The sequence below is a fragment of the Gorilla gorilla genome, chromosome 3 (genome assembly GCF_029281585.2).
Source record: "Gorilla gorilla gorilla isolate KB3781 chromosome 3, NHGRI_mGorGor1-v2.1_pri, whole genome shotgun sequence".
Taxonomy (NCBI): Eukaryota; Metazoa; Chordata; class Mammalia; order Primates; family Hominidae; genus Gorilla; species Gorilla gorilla.
In genome coordinates this window covers 97,328,824-97,347,962 of record NC_073227.2, presented here as the reverse complement: position 1 = coordinate 97,347,962, position 19,139 = coordinate 97,328,824, and the positions used below count along the sequence as shown (strand labels likewise).

The window sequence follows — 19,139 nt, the reverse complement described above, 5'->3', positions numbered from 1 at the left end:
CCTCCAAAAGTGCTAATATTACTGGCATGAGCTACCATGCCCAGCCTCTAAAAAATTATTTTTAAGGGACCTAGATGACTTTACAGCATGTGGGCCTGGTGCAATGGCTCACACCTGTAGTCCCAGCACTTTGGGAGGCTGAGGTGGGCAGACCACTGAAGGCCAGAAGTTCAAGACCAGCCTGGTCAATATGGTGAAACCTTGTCCCTACCAAAAATACGAAAATTAGCCAGGCGTGGTGGCACACGCCTGTAATCCTAGCCACTCAGGAAGCTGAGGCAGGAGATTCGCTTGAACCCGGGAGACAGAGGATGCAGTGAGCCGAGATCATGCCATTGCATTCCAGCCTGGGTGATAGAGTGAGACTCTGTCTCCAAAGAAAAAACAAAAAATTACAGTATGTGGTAGACAGAGTTTGCTAATTGTCCTCTCAATACCTTTATCTCTTTCTATACTAAGGTTGGAGCCAAATATAGCTAAAGATTGCATAAAAAAATGGAACGTGGCTGGGTGCAGTGGTTCACGCCTGTAGTTCTAGCACTTTGGGAGGCTGAAGTGGGTGGATTGCTTGACCCCAGGAATTTGAGACCAGCCTGGGCAACATGGTGAAACCCCATCTCTACAAAAATACAATAAATTAGCTGGGTGTGGTGGTGCATGCCTGTAGTCCCAGCAACTCAGGAGGCTGAGGTGGGAGGATCACTTAAGCCTGGACGGTGGAGGTTGCAGTGAGCCAAGATCAAGCACTGCACTCCAGCCTGGGTAACAGAGTAAGACCCTGTCCCCCCCATCCCGCCCCCACAAAAGAAAGAAAAAAAAGAAAATGGAATGTAAGCAGAAGTAATATATGCAATTTCTGGGCCAGGTGCTTCATTCACTCTTTTCCCTTTAAGTGTGTTGGAATGAGGATGTGGTGGTTGAGCCATTTTCAGACACAAAAATGAAGCCAACTTCCTAAGCATGGGAAAGCAACAAGGGGGAAGGAGCTAAATTCTCTATGTTATAGAGCCATTTGGGAATCTTTGTATTTTTGAGTTTCTTGTTCCAACAACATAGCCAGTACCCTAATTAACACCTCATGCCTCCAGGCCAGTATAATGCAGACCTTTTAGATGATTCTCTCCACACACATTGGAACCTGACATAAGTAAGAGAAGAGCACAGAAGATGTTTAGAGAGATAATATGTATATCACTGCACAGTAAACCTGGATCAAGGGCAATAAACAGAGTCCTGGGAGGTGAGATAGATCCACTAGATCTGAATAGGATCTTAGAATAAAGACAAGAGCTAACAATGCTTAGGAAAAGTCACAGGACATGGTGGCTCACAGCTGCAATCCCAGCACTTTGGGAGGCCAAGTCCAGAGGATTGCTTGAGGCCAGGAGTTTGAAATCAGCCTAGATAGCATAGTGAGATCCATCTCTACAAATATTAAAAAAAAAAAAAAAATTAGCCAGGCATGGTGGTACACACCTGTAGTCCCAGCTACTTGGGAGGCTGTGGCAGGAGGATCACTTGAGCCTGGGAGGTCTAGGCTTCCGTGAGCTAAGATCACAGAACTGCCTTCCACCCTGGGCAACAGAGTGAGACCTTGTCTCAAAAACAAAACAAAATAAAAACCAAAGTGGGAACCTGCCATAAGGTGAGGTACAATTATAAGCAGGGTAAATGTAAGGGGAAATTGATAAATGCAGAAAATAATTGACAAGACAGAGTATCTTGGTGATATAGTGTTTTGAATTTTCCCTTGAGGAAGAAATCACTTGGGGATCTCCAAAAACATTAAACATAATAAAACCAAAAGGCTAAGATCCTTGTTTGTCTTAGTCAGTTTGGGCTGCTGTTAACAAAATTACAACATAATGGGTAGCTTATGCAACATTTATTTCTTACAGTTCTGGAGACTGAGAAGTTCAAGATCAAAGCACCAGCAGATATCTGGTGAGGGTCTTTTCTTGGCTTGTAGACAGGTGCCTTTTGCCGTATGTTCACATGGCTGAGAGATCATCTCTCTCACATCTTTTCTTGTAAGAGCACTAATCCCATTCACAAGGACTCTATCCTCTTGATCTAAGTACCTCCTAAAGTTCCCACCTCCAAATACCATCACACTGGGGATTAGGCTTCAACATATGAATTTTGGGGGACACACACATCCAGTCAATAGCAGAGCTATCAGAAAAACAGTAGGAGGCATTCGACTCTACTATGTCAGAATAATTTCACATCAAAATACTGGAAAATGGTACACTTGGCTATGAGGTTTGGGCACTTACTTCCTTTGCATCTGGTGTAGTTAAATCCTGAAGAGTATTAAGGCACAAACCTAACCCAACATTGGAATAGATAAAAAATGTCCTCTGAATTAAGTCCTATATGACTTCATGGGTAATTTCAATCCAGACATATGCAGAAATTTTCAATTTTTTTTTTTTTTGAGATGGAGTCTCACTCTGTCTCCCAGGCTGGAGTGCAAGTAGCACAATCTCAACTCACTGCAACCTCTGCCTCCTGGGTTCAAGGGATTCTCCTGCCTCAGCCTCCCGAGTAGCTGGGACTACAGGCGCACACCACCACGCCCGGCTAATTTTTGTATTTTTGGTAGAGACGGGGTTTCACCATGTTGGCCAGGCTGGTCTTGAACTCCTGATCTCAGGTGATTCACCCACCTTGGCCTCCCAAAGTGCTGGGATTACAGTCATGAGCCACCCTGCCTGGCAAGAAATTTTTCATTCTGTTACACAAAATATTTTTATAGTTGTCCCCAATTTTACCTTAAAATTGTGACCACTGCACAATAGGAATACTGTGTTTGTAACATTATCTCCTGGTTTTGTGGTCAGCTTGCTACTTTAATTCAGTCCAAGGCCCTATATTGAGTTGGTGTCCAATAAATATTTAGATACTTGTTTATTGAATAAGATGGGGTCACACAACTCCAGCTTTTACTAGTAAATGGGGCTTGCAAAATCAACTGATACTAGCATCAGTCTGAACCACACACTGTATTATGTTGTGTTTAATTGCAGAAAAATTTATTGCAGTCTAGATCTTAAAAAAAGGTACTTAAAATTCACTTCGAAAAATATCTAATGTCTGGAAGAAAAAGAAATGGGGACTCTACTCAAAAGGCCTAATGTCATCAACTTATTGGCAAATACAACACGGAATGATGTTGCACTGGTGAGGATGCTTCATCCTGGGATATAATTCCTCCCTGCTGCTTCTCTGTGGGGCCTACCCAGAAAAGAAGCTTGAGAAAAAGGCAATTGAATGTTTGTAAGAAGCAGATCATTAAAACCCAGTTAATGCTGAAGAAACAAGTTGGTGGATCTAACTAAATAAAAAACTGTTTCTGATAGGAAATATGAAACTTAGGCAACCAAGTAATAAAGACTAATTTCAAATATTGTCTTCAGGCACAATGCTTTTCCCTTATCTCTTTCCTAACTAACCGTATTAAATGAAGACTCTTCATTATTTATTTAATAGAATTTTATATTTATACTTCTTTGTTGACAGAAAATAAATTTCTCTCTTAAAAAGTAAAAGTTACATGTAACAAAGGGCCTTTGCTGCAGTCTAGAAAGTAGAGCAAATTGGAGTAGGATGAGAGAGAGGAAAGGGAAAGAAAGTGAGAAAGAGGAGAATGCCTTGGAACCCACAGCAGTGAGTAGTGTGTTTGTAACATTATCTCCTGGTTTCTTGATCAGCTTGGTTTCTTTGGGACGACCTGAAGTGGGCAGGGAACTCACCCTGAATAGTTTTGAGTTAAAGTATCCAGCCCCTTTCAGGGGTTGTTGAAGTCATGTCACATCAAATGTTACCTGACCTAGTACCACGGAAGTTGACGGGAGCATAAGAGCTAAGAACTGCAAGAAAATGTGTCGACATAAAATTTAACACTGAGCTCTCCATAAAAATGTAAAGCAAGGTGACCCTCTTTAGAAACCCATTAAAGGATTGTAACACCAGCAGAGACAGGATCCCACTTCACTGCACTCCCCCATTACCTAGAACAACAGAGACACTGACCTGAAAGGACTCAATCGAGCATCAGCAATGGGGGAGTGTGATGATTGGTAAGTATATACTATGAGGCAGCGACCCCCTAGTGGCATGCCAAGGTCAGCACATATCTGAAGAGTGTCAGCAAGACAGCTGTGCCAAAGTGACCAGACACGGAACAAAGAGATAGAGTTCTCTTAATGGCTGTCAAAAAGATCAAGTTGACTCTTTTGGGACCTGCCAAGAGAAAGAGGAATCTTGAGTGCTGGGAAGATTGGAGAACTGGGGTGCCAGTATTTACACAGGTGGGGGCTCAGAGCCAGAAACTCCTATTGTCATACTACTACTCTGAAGCTGCTGTGGAATATGAGGATATACTGTGTATTGATTACTGTAAACTTTACTGAATTGTTTAATGTAAATTGGTTGACTCAACACAAAAAAAGCCCCTCTACTCAAAAAAATCTTTTGAAAAGATTTCCTAATGTTAGCCTTTAACTCCTAACATTAGGGATAATTTTAACATTACGATAAAGTATCCTGGCCTTATCGGTTTAGAAAATTACATTTTATCTTGGCTCTTTTGTTTAAAATGTATATCAAACTTATAAAATTCAGTATATACCATTTGACATTCTCATTATTATAAATGCAATTTTAATTCGGTGACTAACGAGAACTTGGTGAATAACTACCTGGGTTTTTGAACAATTTTAAGAGACAAAATAGTAATATATTTAAAGGCAAAGGCAAATAACAATATACTATACATAAATATAAAAGCAATACTATTACTAATATAGTCTTTCTTTTTTCATATGGACAAGATCCAGTTCCTATAACCTTAACTGTAACTTTCTACAGTAAGGAATATGATATGTGTATTATAATGCATGTGGGAGTAGCTGTCAAATGAAATCTGGTCTATGTTCTACTCAGCAATTCTCTGGGTGAAAAAAACTGACTTGGCATTCATATCAGCCTTTTAATATTTATTGCCTATTTATATGTATATTGTAAATTCTTTTTTTTGGCGGGGGTGGGGTATGGAGTCTCGCTCTATCACCCAGGCTGGATTGCAGTGGCACAATCTCAGCTCACTACAATCTCCACCTCCTGTCTCAGCCTCCCAAGTAGCTGGGATTGCAGGTGCACACCACCACACCCAACTATTTTTTGTATCTTTAGTAGAGACAAAGTTTTGCCATGTTGGCCTCGAACTCCTGACCTCAAGTGATCCACCCACCTTGGCCTCCCAAAGTGTTGTGATTATAGGCATGAGCCACCACACCTGGCCTGTATATTGTAAATTCCTGATAGTGGTCAAGAGGCCAAGTTTCAGTGAACCTATAAAAATTGACTGGGAACCCTCTCTAAGAGGCATGATGGAGAATATTTGATATTTGGGGAGGAGGGAAAGATCTCATAGAATATTGAAGTTTCTGCCCCATAAAGATTGGTTCCTCTCACCATATTTCTCCACCATTATTTTTTTGTCTTTACCTTACCTTATCCTCAAGTGTTCAGAAGACACTTCAGATTCTGGAATAGAACAGGCTGAGGGTGGCGGCTCATGCCTATAATCATCCCAGCACTTTGGGAGGCTGAGGCGGGCAGATCACTTGAGGCTAGGAGTTTGAGACCAGCCTGCGCAACATGGGCAAAACCCCATCTCTACTAAAAATACAAAAAAAAAAAAGCTCACATCTGTAGTCCCAGCTGCTTGGGAGGCTAAGGCATGAGAATCACTTGAACCCAGGAGGCAGAGGTTGCAGTGAGTGGAGATCACACCATTGCACTCCAGCCTGGGGAACTGAGCAAAACTCTGTCTTAAAAACAAAAACAAAAAGATTCTGGAATAGAAATTATCTCATACTTTAGAGTAGTGGATTTGGGAATATGATTAATTTTTTTCTTCAAAATGCAAGTGGTCATTAGTATAAGCAAGATTTAAGTCAAAATTAGCTGATCATTTTCTACGTGGGTTAATCCAAAGAGTTATTTAGTGTGGTTAGATCTTTGAGTCTTACTTCCTGCTGTCATACAGTTCAAATGAGTAACCTATTAATAATAGCTTCCGGAACACAATTAAAAGGAGAAGAAAATTCCTTTGTAATGTGTTACTTAGAGAATTCACAGAATGCCCACACCTGGCAATCTTTCAAGGTAAAATAGGAAAAACTATTTTTCCAAGATGGTTTAATTTTATTAAAGACAAAAAGATGAATAAACTTTCAAAATCTTCTCTGGGAAAGCTCCCCAAGTGACTGAAAAGACCCCCTCTTGGCCAAGAGGACCACAGAGAAACCTTAAAACTACATTCCCAGGGCCATGATGCAATGGGAGATCCCACTCCTTATACCCTCTCCCTTGCTAACCACCATCAGGCTTCCTTCCCTACAGGCAAAACAGAAACCAGTCCTTTCAAAACAATGGCTACACTGCTGATTTTAACTAACCATCTGATGCTCACCCTCCCTTTTGCGGTTTCCACAAAACAACTGACCAGAATATGGACATGTCCATAAAACTAGCTCCCAATCCTTTCACTCTGTTTTACACTCTATTATGAGGTCTCAGCCCCCATTTACTCTGCAAGTCCGGTTCTGCTTTTTCTTCTAGCTTATCAGAACTTTTGCTCTACTGGTTTTCTAGATTCTGCTTCCTGTTCTCTCCTAATAGGGTGTATGCATAGATTTATAATCCAGATCACTTTTGGGTGGCCTCATAACATTCTCCAGCCCACTCCCAATTACGTGTTTTCTCCTGCTGTTTCAAGTGGTCCAAAACAACAGTCTGGGACCAATGTGACTTTAAATTCTGAGGCACCAAGAAAAATATTAAGGTTTCCTGTTCTATGTTAGCTACAGAGAGAAATCTCTCCAGCATCAAGGTTGAAATAGCTTTTCTTTTATGCACTGCCTGCAAAGAAATGAAGCTTGAACAATATTTATACCTTTTGAATCTCCTAGTCCAGATGGTCTACAAACTGGGTCCTTTAGTTCTCACCTACATTTCTGTCATCTTTACTAAATTCACATTGCACTTTGGTAGAAGGGATATCTAAAAGTGAGCCTTGAAATAAGGCCTCAAAGAGAAAGAAAAAGTTAAAGTTAAGAAAGACTAAATAGGAGAGAATATACAATAAAGAAAAAAAGTATACATATATATGCATATATATATTTTTGAGATGGAGTCTTGCTCTGTCGCCCAGGCTGGAGTGCAGTGGCACGATCTCGGCTCACTATGTCCTCCACCTCTGGGGTTCAAGCGATTCTCCTACCTCAGCCTCCCAAGTAGCTGGGACCTCTGGTGCCCACCATCACGCCCAGCTAATTTTGAATTTTTAGTAGAGATGGGGTTTTGCCATGCTGGCCAGCTGACCTCAGGTGATCCACCTGCCTTGGCCTCCCAAAGTGCTGGGATTACAGGCGTGAGCCACCACACTCGGCCAAAGAAAAATATTTTTGAAATCTAAGTCATGAAATGGCTGGGTGAGGTGGCTCATATCTGTAATCCCAATATTTTGGGGGGCCAAAGCAGGAGGATCATTTCAGGCCAAGAGTTCAAGACCAGCCTGGGCAGCATGGCGAGACCCCATCTCTACAAAAATTAGCATGTTCCTGTAGTCCCAGCTACTTGGGAAGCTGAGGTGGAAGGATCACTTGAGACCAGGAGGTCAAGATTGCAGTGAGCCAAGATTGTGCCACTGCACTCCAGCCTGGGCGACAGAGAGCAACCCTGTCTCTCCACCCCAAAAAAAGAAAAAAGACATATGTAAAATGTATAAAAAATGATTAATTACTAAAAATATGTGGACCAAAAGGAAAAGTATTGAAAGGAAAAAACATCCAATTTGTCATGTGTCAAAATAAGGTTGAAAATCAAGCATGATAGGCAAATATTCCAACACACGTTCCCTAAAGAAATTAAACTATTCTATAGGATGCCCACCCCACCTCATTCCTGCTGCCAGTATCATATGATGAAGGTCAAATCTCTTAGAGAGCCACTGGTTAATTTTCATAAATCCAACAAAATGGCATTCAAGGACCTTTGCAGTCTGAACTGTAAATTGTCATTGTTGTATAAGGTAGTAAGACAGTTAATTTCATGTGTGAACTTGTCTGAGCCACAGTGCTCAGATACTTGGTAAAACATCATTCTGGAGTTTCTGAGTAGATGTTTTGAATTTCATTATTTTTTTTAATGGATGAGATTAACGTTTAAATCAGTGTAATTTGAGTAAAGCGTGTTACCTTTTATAAGAGTAGGTGTCATCCAATCAGCTGAAGATCTTAATAGAACAAACACTGATCTCCCCTGAGCAAGAAGGAATTCAGCTAACAGACTGATTATGGCCTTGAAACTGCCACTCTTCCCTGGGTCTCCAGCCTAGACTGCAGATCTTGGATTTACCAAGCCTCCACAATTGCATGAGCCAATTCCTTAAAATAAATCTCTCTCTCTCTCTGTCTCTCTCTCTCTCTCTCTCTCCACACACAGGCACACCCACCCTCCCTGTTGGCTATGTTTCTCAGGAGAACCCCAACATAGAGATAAAATCAAAGATTCTATAATCAGAAATATAGTTTCAGGCCCTGGATCTGCCATCTACTAATTGTATATATTGGGAAAATTACTTTATTTTGGGAGGCCAAGGTGGGTGCATCACCTGAGGTCAGGAGTTCGAGACCAGCCTGGCCAACATGGTGAAACCCCATCTCTACTAAAAATACAAAATTAGCTGGGCATGGTGGTGCATGCCTGTAATCCCAGCTACTTGGGAGGCTGAGGAAGAATAGCTCGAACCCAGGAGGCGGAGGTTGCAGCGAGCCAAGATCGTGTCATTGCACTCCAGCCTGGGCAACAAAAGCGAGACTCCATCACAAAAAACAAACAAGCAAGCAAAGAAATAACATGGGAATAAGTGAGGCTGAGTGTGGTGGTGTACACCTGTAGTCCCAGCACTTTGGGAGGCTGAGGTGGGAGGACTGCTTGAGACCAGGAGTTTGAGACCAGCCAGGGCAACATAGTGAGACTGTCTCTACAAAAGACATTAGCTGGGCTCCGGCTTGAGCCCAGGAGTTGAGGCTGCAGTGAGCCATAATCACACCACTGCACTCAAGCGCAGGCAACAGAGCAAGACCTTGTCTCCAAATAGTAATGATAATAATGGTAATAAAATAAAATGGGAAGAAGTAATCACCTTAATTCTCTAGCCATGCTAGAGTGCATTCTATGTAATTCTCTTATTATCTCTATTTCTTTGTTTCCGCTACACCCTTTGCCTATCGTATCTGTTCTTGTCTACTTAGATAACCCTTACTTTTCTTTCCATACCTGTGGCAGTTTTAAAAATAGGTCCATGAATTATTTGATACTCTTCAAGTTTAATTCCTCTCCCATTCAGTATAGCCTGGACTTAGTGAGTTGCTTCTACTGAACAGAATATGGCAGCAGTTGCAGCTTCTATCTTGTCTCTCTCTGCCCTCCCCCACCATCACTTGTTATATGTGAAGCCAGCTGCCTGATCTTGGACAGCCCTATGGAGAGACCTAGTGGCAAGGAACTGAAGCCTCTACCAACAGCCACTGAACTGGGTGGCAAATTCTCCAACCCCTCCATGACTTCAGCCCCAGTCAACAAGCTCATTGAAATGTTACAGTAGATAGCTAGTCAGACATGAGCAGAGCAGGAGAGAGGCTCCCACAACAGGAATGTCAGGCAACCATCAGGTGATGGTCAGGCCATTATTAAACTGTCTCTCTAAAATAATAATTGGTTGCAGCCAGTGCCAGGGAAAGAAAGTCTCCCAATAAACAGAAACACCAGAAACTTGTGATTATCAGCTTCCCAATAAGATCTCAGGAATTGGGCAAGTGGGCTCAAGCACGCACATTAAGAGGCAAAATGGCAGTTTAACTGATACATGACCTTCTATAAACATTTGACTGGTAAGGAAGAACACCTCAGGCGAGCATGCATACAATGCCAGTGAACACACTGAGCATGCTCCCCTCCCTAGCTCTAGCAGGCCACTGTGCGTGCAGACAGCCCACCCCAAGGAAGAATCAGGGGAGAAGGGACATAAGACCCCAGAAGCATGCCAACATACAAAGCCCTAAGTCAAAAAGTCAAACCGCACATTTCATCTCTCAAGTCGCCCACTTGAGCCTTTTCCAAGTGTACTTCCTTTCATTCCTATTCTAAAGATTTTTAATAAAAATTTTTTTTTTTTTTTTGAGACAGAGCTTTGCTCGTTGCCCAGGCTGGAGTGCATGGTGCAATCTCGGCTCACCACAACCTCCACCTCCCGGGTTCAAGCGATTCTTCTGCCTCAGCCTCCTGAGTAGCTAGGATTACAGGCATGCACCACCACACCCGGCTAATTTTGTTTTTTTTTTTTTTTTTAGTAGAGACGGGGTTTCTCCATGTTGGTCAGGCTGGTCTTGAACTCCCCACCTTAGGTGATACGCCCGCCTTGGCCTCCCAAAGTGCTGGAATTACAGGCGTGAACCACCGCGCCCAGCCTGATTTTTAATAAACTTTCACTCCTGCTCTAAAACTTGCCTCAGTCTCTACCTTTGCCTTATGCCCCTCAGTCAACTTCTTTCTTCTGAGGAGGCAAGAATTGAGGTTCCTGCAGACCTGTGTGGATTTGCCACCACTAACAGTAACCTCATGAAAGATGCTGAGCCAGAACCACCCAGCTAGAGCTCTTGAGCCTCAGAAACTGTATGAGATAATACATATTTGTTGTTTTAAGCAGCTATATTTTGAGGTAGTTTGTTACACAGCAAATCATTAATACCTCACATACTCAAGCCTAGCACATAAAGACCTCTTGCAATAGTTAAGCTAAAAATGAGGGTTTCCTATGTGTCATACATTGTTCTAAGCCTTTTGCAAATATTATCCCATTTAATTGTCATAAAGACTCTAGGAGATACATCATTACCTCCATTTTACAGATGATGAAACAGGTCAAGTTATAGAAAGCTGAGTTGGCCATGCGTAGGCCTACTCAGTAGGCCATAATAGGCCTGTAATCCTAACATTTTGGGAGACCAAGGTGGGTGGATCCCTTGAGCCCAGGAGTTTGAGATTAGCTTGGGCAACATGGTGAAACTCTGTCTCTACCAAAAATACAAAAATTATCTGGGCATGGTGGCACAGACCTATAGTCCCAGCTACTCTGGAGGCTGAGGTGGGAGGATCACTTGAACCCAGGAAGTTGAGACTGCATTCCAGGCTGGATGACAGAGCGAGACCCTGTCTCAAAAAACAAAAAAAAAAACAACAAAAAGCTGAGTAACTTGCCTCAAGGTCACACGGCTAGGAAATGTTGCTCAATTAAAGAATGAATAATTACGTTTCTTATTAGCAGGTCTATATTTCATTCACCTTAGAATCTCTTTTAGTGCCTAACCCAGCATGCAACTGGGACTCAAATACTTGTTAAATCACTATCTCATAATAAAGGCAGCTTAGTTCATCTTGAATTAATTTTTGCATAAGGTGTAAGGAAGGGATCCAGTTTCAGCTTCCTACATATGGCTAGCCAGTTTTCCCAGCACCATTTATTAAATAGGGAATCCTTTCCCCATTTCTTGTTTTTGTCAGGTTTGTCAAAGATCAGATAGTTGTAGATATGTGGCATTATTTCTGAGGGCTCTGTTCTGTTCCTTTGGTCTATATCTCTGTTTTGGTACCAGTACCATGTTGTTTTGGTTACTGTAGCCTTGTGGTATAGTTTGAAGTCAGGTAGTGTGATGCCTCCAGCTTTGTTCTTTTGGCTTAGGATTGACTTGGCAATGCGGGCTCTTTTTTGGTTCCATATGAACTTTAAAGTAGTTTTTTCCAATTCTGTGAACAAAGTCATTGTTGGCTTGATGGGGATGGCATTGAATCTATAAATTCCCTTGGGCAGTATGGCCATTTTCACGATATTGATTCTTCCTACCCATGAGCATGGAATGTTCTTTCATTTGTTTGTATCCTCTTTTATTTCATTGAGCAGTGGTTTATAGTACTCCTTGAAGAGGTCCTTCGCATCCCTTGTAAGATGGATTCCTAGGTATTTTATTCTCTTTAAAGCAATTGTGAATGGGAGTTCACTCATGATTTGGCTCTCTGTTTGTCTGTTATTGGTATATAAGAATGCTTGTGATTTTTGCACATTGATTTTGTATGCTGAGACTTTGCTGAAGTTGCTTATCAGCTTAAGGAGATTTTGGGCTGAGACAATGGGGTTTTCTAGATATAAAATCATGTCATCTGCAAAAAGGGACAATTTGACTTCCTCTTTTCCTAACAGGATTAAAGACTTAAACGTTAGACCTAAAACCATAAAAACCCTAGAAGAAAACCTAGGCAATACCATTCAGGACATAGGCATGGATAAGGACTTCATGTCTAAAACACCAAAAGCAATGGCAACAAAAACCAAAATTGACAGATGGGATCTAATTAAACTAAAGAGCTTCTGCACAGCAAAAGAAACTACCATCAGAGTGAACAGGAAACCTACAGAATGAGATAACATTTTTGTAATCTACTCATCTGTCAAAGGGCTACTATCCAGAATCTACAATGAACTCAAACAAATTTACAAGAAAAAAACAAACAACCCCATCAAAAAGTGGGCGAAGGATATGAACAGACACTTCTCAAAAGAAGACATTTATGCAGCCAAAAGACACATGAAAAAATGCTCATCATCACTGGCCATCAGAGAAATGCAAATCAAAACCACAATGAGATACCATCTCACACCAGTCGCAATGGCGATCATTAAAAAGTCAGGAAACAACAGGTGCTGGAGAGGATATGGAGAAATAGGAACACTTTTACACTGTTGGTGGGACTGTAAACTAGTTCAACCATTGTGGAAGACAGTGTGGCGATTCCTCAGGGATCTAGAACTAGAAATACCATTTGACCCAGCCATCCCATTACTGGGTATATACCCAAAGGATTATAAATCATGTTGCTATAAAGACACATGCACAGGTATGTTTACTGCAGCACTATTCACAATAGCAAAGACTTGGAACCAACCCAAATGTCCAACAATGATAGACTGGATTAAGAAAATGTGGCACATATACACCATGGAATACTATGCAGCCATAAAAAATGATGAGTTCATCTCACACCAGTTAGAATGGCAATCATTAAAAAGTCAGGAAACAACAGGTGCTGGAGAGGATGTGGAGAAATAGGAACACTTTTACACTGTTGGTGGGACTGTAAACTAGTTCAACCATTGTGGAAGTCAGTGTGGCGATTCCTCAGGGATCTGGAACTAGAAATACCATTTGACCCAGCCATCCCATTACTGGGTATATACCCAAATGACTATAAATCATGCTGCTATAAAGACACATGCACACGTATGTTTATTGCGGCATTATTCACAATAGCAAAGACTTGGAACCAACCCAAGTGTCCAACAATGATAGACTGGATTAACAAAATGTGGCACATATACACCATGGAATACTATGCAGCCATAACAAATCATGAGTTCATGTCCTTTGTAGGGACATGGATGAAATTGGAAACCATCATTCTCAGTAAACTATCGCAAGAAAAAAAAACCAAACACCGCATATTCTCACTCATAGGTGGGAATTGAACAATGAGATCACATGGACACAGGAAGGGGAATATCACACTCTGGGGACTGTTGTGGGGTGGGGGGAGGGGGGAGGGATAGCACTGGGAGATATACCTAATGCTAGATGACGAGTTAGTGGGTGCAGTGCACCAGCATGGCACATGTATACATATGTAACTAACCTGCACAATGTGCACATGTACCCTAAAACTTAAAGTATAATAATAAAAAAAAAAGTAATCAAAAAAAAAATGATGAGTTCATGTCTTTTATAGTGACATGGGTGAAGCTGGAAACCATCATTCTCAGCAAACTATCACAAGGACAAAAAACCAAACACCACATGTTCTCACTCATAAGTGGGAATTGAACAATGAGAACACGTGGACACACAGGAAGGGGAACATCACACACCGGGGCCTGTTGTGGGATCGGGGTGGGGGGAGGGATAGCATTAGGAGATATACCTAATGTTAAATGACAAGATAATGGGTGCAGCACACCAACATGGCACATGTATACATATGTGACAAACCTGCACGTTGTACACATGTACCCTAAAACTTAAAGTATAAAAAAAAAAGAAAGGTTAGTTTTTCAAGAATGAAGTCTTAGAAACCCTGATTGTGTATTATTTATTTATTTATTTATTTATTTACTTTGAGACGAGTCTTACTCTGTCATCCATGTTAGAGTGCAGTGGCGAGATCTCTGCTCACTGCAACCTCTACCTCCCAGGTTCAAGTGATCCTCCCACCTCAGCCGCCTCAGACCCCTGAGTAGCTGGGACTACAGGCAGGCACCACCACACCCAGCTAATTTTTTATATTTTTGGTAGAGACAAGGTTTCACCATGTTGCCCAGGTTGGTCTCCAACACCTGAGCTCAAACAATCCTCCTGCTTTGGCCTCCCAAAGTGCTGGGATTACAGGCATGAGCCACTGCTCCTGGCTTGATTGTGGATAATTTAAATTGACTCCCAAAACATAATTCTTTTCCTTTACTGAGAAGAAATAAGTGTTATAGTAAACATATGTGTGAGGAGACTAAAATAAAACTTGGAGGATTTTTACCCTTCTCTACACATCTTCCCCCGCAAGTGCTTGATAAGTGTGTGTTGATAGTCTGATTACATGCTGAATTTGGTGGTTCCTGCTTCTGTTAAATAAAAATTACAGGAGGCCATTGTTTTGGACTAAGCTCCTGCACTAGGCCCCAACGGACTAGACTAAAAATCAAAACAGTCACCCATGCTGAAGTTTCATGTCACCAAACTAAGTTGTTATCTGAGAAATCAGGAGAGAGAGGTAACAGCTAATCTCCCAACAGGCCAGTTTTAATCTGCATGATAATAAAGTCCTCCCTGGTTTAGTTTATTTTCATATTTATTTTTTAAGAGATGCATTTCATTACCTTCCCCAGACTGACCTTGATCTCCTGAACTCAAGGAATCCTCCTACCTCAGCCTCCCAAGTAGCTGGGATTACAGTGTGTGCATTCTACCACTCCCAAGAAAATTCTCTCTGTTGTAATCCTTAACCCCAAATAACTTGATGTTAACCAATCAGTCATCTTTCTATTGTTCTCTCTGTCCCTGCTTTACAAGGAAAGCGACTTTGAAATGACCAGTTCTTTCTTTGTTTCTGCTTCAGTCCTTCTCTGCCTATAAAGCCAACCTCTTCTACTCAGCTCACTGGGACAGTTAAATTGTATTTTATGGAATAAATAATAAATAATAAAATAAGTGTTGCCTGATTCTAGAATTGCAATAAAGCCAGTTGAGGTCTTTAAATTTGCTGTAACTTTGTCCTTTGACAATTCAAAACAGTTCTGGAAAAGAGTAAAATGATACTTTGTTTTAATGATGTATTTTTCTCCCAACTAAAAATAAGTAAATAAAATGTGAGAACTAAACTCTGACCTTTTTCTTCTCTTGCCCAAATTCCTACATAAGGGGCCTGTGGAGTCATGCCCTATAAACCATAAAGTTTCATTAGAGGGGTTTTATTTAACACCAGATAACATGGATTGCTTTCCAACCTAACTGGCATAACATCACATGACAGACAAAGAGGGAAATCAAAATATTTTAATCCCAAACATGTTTCTTTGCCGTATCTAGAAACAGCCCGGCAAAGCTGTCGCTTGTGGGGAAAATCTACATTCTCTAGAGAATCCCCTTTCCTTTCCAGGACTTTTTCCTAATCCAGGAGAAAATCAACAGAAGTCTCCCACTTTCTAAAATCTGATAAGAAACACTTGCAGACTGTTTTCTCTGAAGCCTGCTGCCTGTAGGCTTTGCCTTATAATGGGAACCTTGGTGTCCACAACCCCTTATCTTAACCCAGACATTCATTTCAACTGATTCTAGGTTTCTAGACAACAATTTAACTCTTTCAACTAATTGCCAATTCAAAAATCCTTGAATCGGCTGTGTGGTGGCTCAAGCTTTTAATCCCAGCACTTTGGGAGGCTGAAGCAACCATGCCAAGAGTTTGAGACCAGCCTGGCCAACATGGTGAAACCCTGTCTCTACTAAAAAAAACATGAAAATTAGCTGGGCGTGATGGCCCACGCCTGTAATCCCAGCTACTCAGGAGGCTGAGGCAGGAAAACTGAAAATCACTTAAGCCTGGGAGGTGGAGGTTGCAGCGGGGCTGTCATCGTGCCACTGCACTCCAGCCTGGGCGACAGAGTGAGACTCTCTCTCAAAAAAAGAAAAAAAGAAAGGAAGGAAGAAAAAGAAAAAGACAGACGGAGAAAGAAAAGAAAATCCTTGAATTCACTTATTACCTGGAATCCCCTCACCCCCCACCCTCCTTGTTTCCAGTTGTCCCACCTTTCTGGACAGACGAATGTACATCATACATGTATTGATGTCTTATATCTCCCTAAATTGTATAAATCCAAGCTACCACCCTAGGCACATGTTCTTAGGACCTCTTGAGACTGCGTCTTGGGCCATTGGTCACTCCTATTTGGATCAGAATAAATCTCTTCAAATGTTTTACAGACTTTGACTCTTTCCCTTGGCAAACGTTTCTACTGAAGTCTTTTGAGATACAACTCTTAAATAGGTGGTTGCTGTTTGATCTCCGTGGCTCCTCTTAATGAAGCATGAAACCAATGATCCCTTCTGGTGAGACTTTCCTAAATCACTCCCTAAATATGAGAAACCTAAAGCTAGTTTATATTGAGTGTTGGCCCAAATTTAGAAAGCAGCTTGAGGCGGCAGCAGAGCCGCGCGAGAAGTGCGGCGCCATCACTAGAGCGGAAGCTGCAGGTGCATTGTGGGAAGCACTTTATTGTCCAAAGCCAAACCGCCAGTGTGATGAAACTAACCTACAAGAAAAGGGCTGGGTTTTGTAAATGACACAGGCTCTAAAAAGCTTGGAAGCGCTGCAACTTTTGGCAGGAATCAGGGTTAGCAGGACCTCAGTGTCTCACTGCTGCTAAGTGCAGGCTGGCTCTCTGGGTCCTCCAGCGTGAGCTAGAACTGATGTCTCTATGGTCAAGTAAACAGAGCGAGTGCTGTCTTCCCCATGTGGTGGGGTTGTGCCAGATCAGTAGCTGCTACACTAGAAACACGGTGGATCAAGGGCAAAGAAAAATCCCTTTGGTTCCAGAAAATCTCCTGAAAAAGGTGAAGGCTTATCAAGCCCTCAAAGCCACCCAGGCAAAGCAGGCACTTTTGGCAAAGAAGGAGCAAAGGAAAAGAGCTCAGGTTTAAGCGACTGGAATCATTCCAACATGATTCCTGGCGGCAGAAACATGACAAGCTGCGTCTCAGACAACTAGAAGTGAAACCTCATGCCTTGGAATTGCCAGATGAACATTCCTTGGCCTTTGTTATGTGCATCAAAAGGATTGATGGTGTGAGTTTACTGGTGCAGAGAACCATTGCAAGACTTCGCCTAAAGAAAATTTTTAATGGTGTCTTTGTAAAAGCCACCCCCAAGAACCTAAAAATGCTGCGTATAGTGGAACCTTATGTGACCTAGGGATTTCCAAATCTGAAGTCTGTCCAGGAATTTTGAATTTTGAAACGTGGACAAGCCAAGGTCAAGAATAAGACCATCTCTCTGACAGAAAACACAGTGATTGAGGAGCACCTGGGGAAGTTTGGTGTCATTTGCTTGGAAGACCTCATTCATGAAATTGCCTTCCCAGGGAAGCATTTCCAGGAGAGCTCATGCTTCTTGTGCCCTTTCCACCACTCAGTGGCCCATCATGCTACCAAAAATAGAGTGGGCTTCCTCAAGGAGATGGGCAGAGCTGGCTATCAGGGTGAATGCATCAATTAGCTCATCTGCCAGCTGAAATAGACCCAGGTGCCAAATGGCAGTAAATTTTTGTCAATGAAGTGGAAGCATGTGTTTCTGCTTTTTTGGAAATTTTTATCAAGTATCTTCAGAGAAGATTATTTCCTGCCTTATCTTCAAACACTGGAAAGGAAGGGTCAGAGACAGTAGCTGGCCGGAACAGTGGTTCACGCCTGTAATCCCAGCACTTTGGGAGGCTGAGGTGGGAGGATCACCTGAGGTCGGGAGTTCGAGACCGGCCTGACCAACATGGAGAAACCCTGTCTCTACTAAAAATACAAAAATTAGCTGGGCATGGTGGCACATGCCTGTAATCCCAGCTACTCGGGAGGCTGAGGCAAGAGAATCGCTTGAACCCGGGAGGCAGAGGTTGTGGTGAGCTGAGATCACGCCATTGCACTCCAGCCTGGGCAACAAGAGTGAAACTCTGTCTCAAAAAAAAAAAAAAAAAGAAAACAAAAGACAGTAGCTTAGGTTCATGGCAAGCACCTCTCATCACAGTCCAGTTCCAAGGAAAAATTTCAGCGTTTTCTACATTGGCTGTCGCCTCGTCTGAAATCAGCATATTCCATGGAAGAAGGAGTCCTGCTTTTGTTGCATCTTCTATCCTAAGGTTTAATGTTGGTAAATGAGTAACTCTAGCATTTGTACAAGGTTCCCTAAGACTCCTGCAGCAGTCGACCAAGCCTAGGGACACAACTGAATCTGGAGATTCCCGGGGCCTTGTTTTGAAAAAGACTTGAAATACACATAGGAAGAAAGGCACAAAAATAAATGTTCACTTGTCTCTTAAAAAAAAAAAAAAAAAAAAGCAGCTTGAGGCTTCCTTGACTTATTCCCTCTGAGCACCTTCCCCACTTAATATTAAGGAGGAGGTCTTTATCTTATTTGGTGAATGGGGACTTTTTTTTCTCTTAATATCTTGATGCCAAGTTGGTTTGGGACATTTACTCCTCTTACATTCTATCTCTGTATAGATAAATGAAAAATATTTTAGAAGTTGTTAAAAGAATCCTAAAGTGTGGGCAGATGCTAAGTGATTATGACAGTAAATAATTTCCTTTGTTCCTGTAGGCTTTAACATCTCTCCTATAAGATAGTACCTTCATAAATTGTCTTGTGGAAACATTATCTAAAAATTTCATTTAGGACAAAGGAGAACAGAAGCTTCTGTCATTAAA

The 19,139-nt window shown here is 41.8% G+C and overlaps 1 protein-coding gene and 1 pseudogene across 7 annotated transcripts in view; one reads left to right on the top strand and one right to left on the bottom strand.

The window, feature by feature from the left end:
• The window catches only part of SEPTIN11 (septin 11), a 206,535-nt gene that overhangs the window by 55,670 nt on the left and 131,726 nt on the right, over positions 1-19,139 (bottom strand). The gene's annotated exons all lie outside the window — the stretch shown is intronic.
• LOC101131086 (ribosomal protein uL30-like) lies at positions 17,136-17,658 on the top strand (annotated as a pseudogene).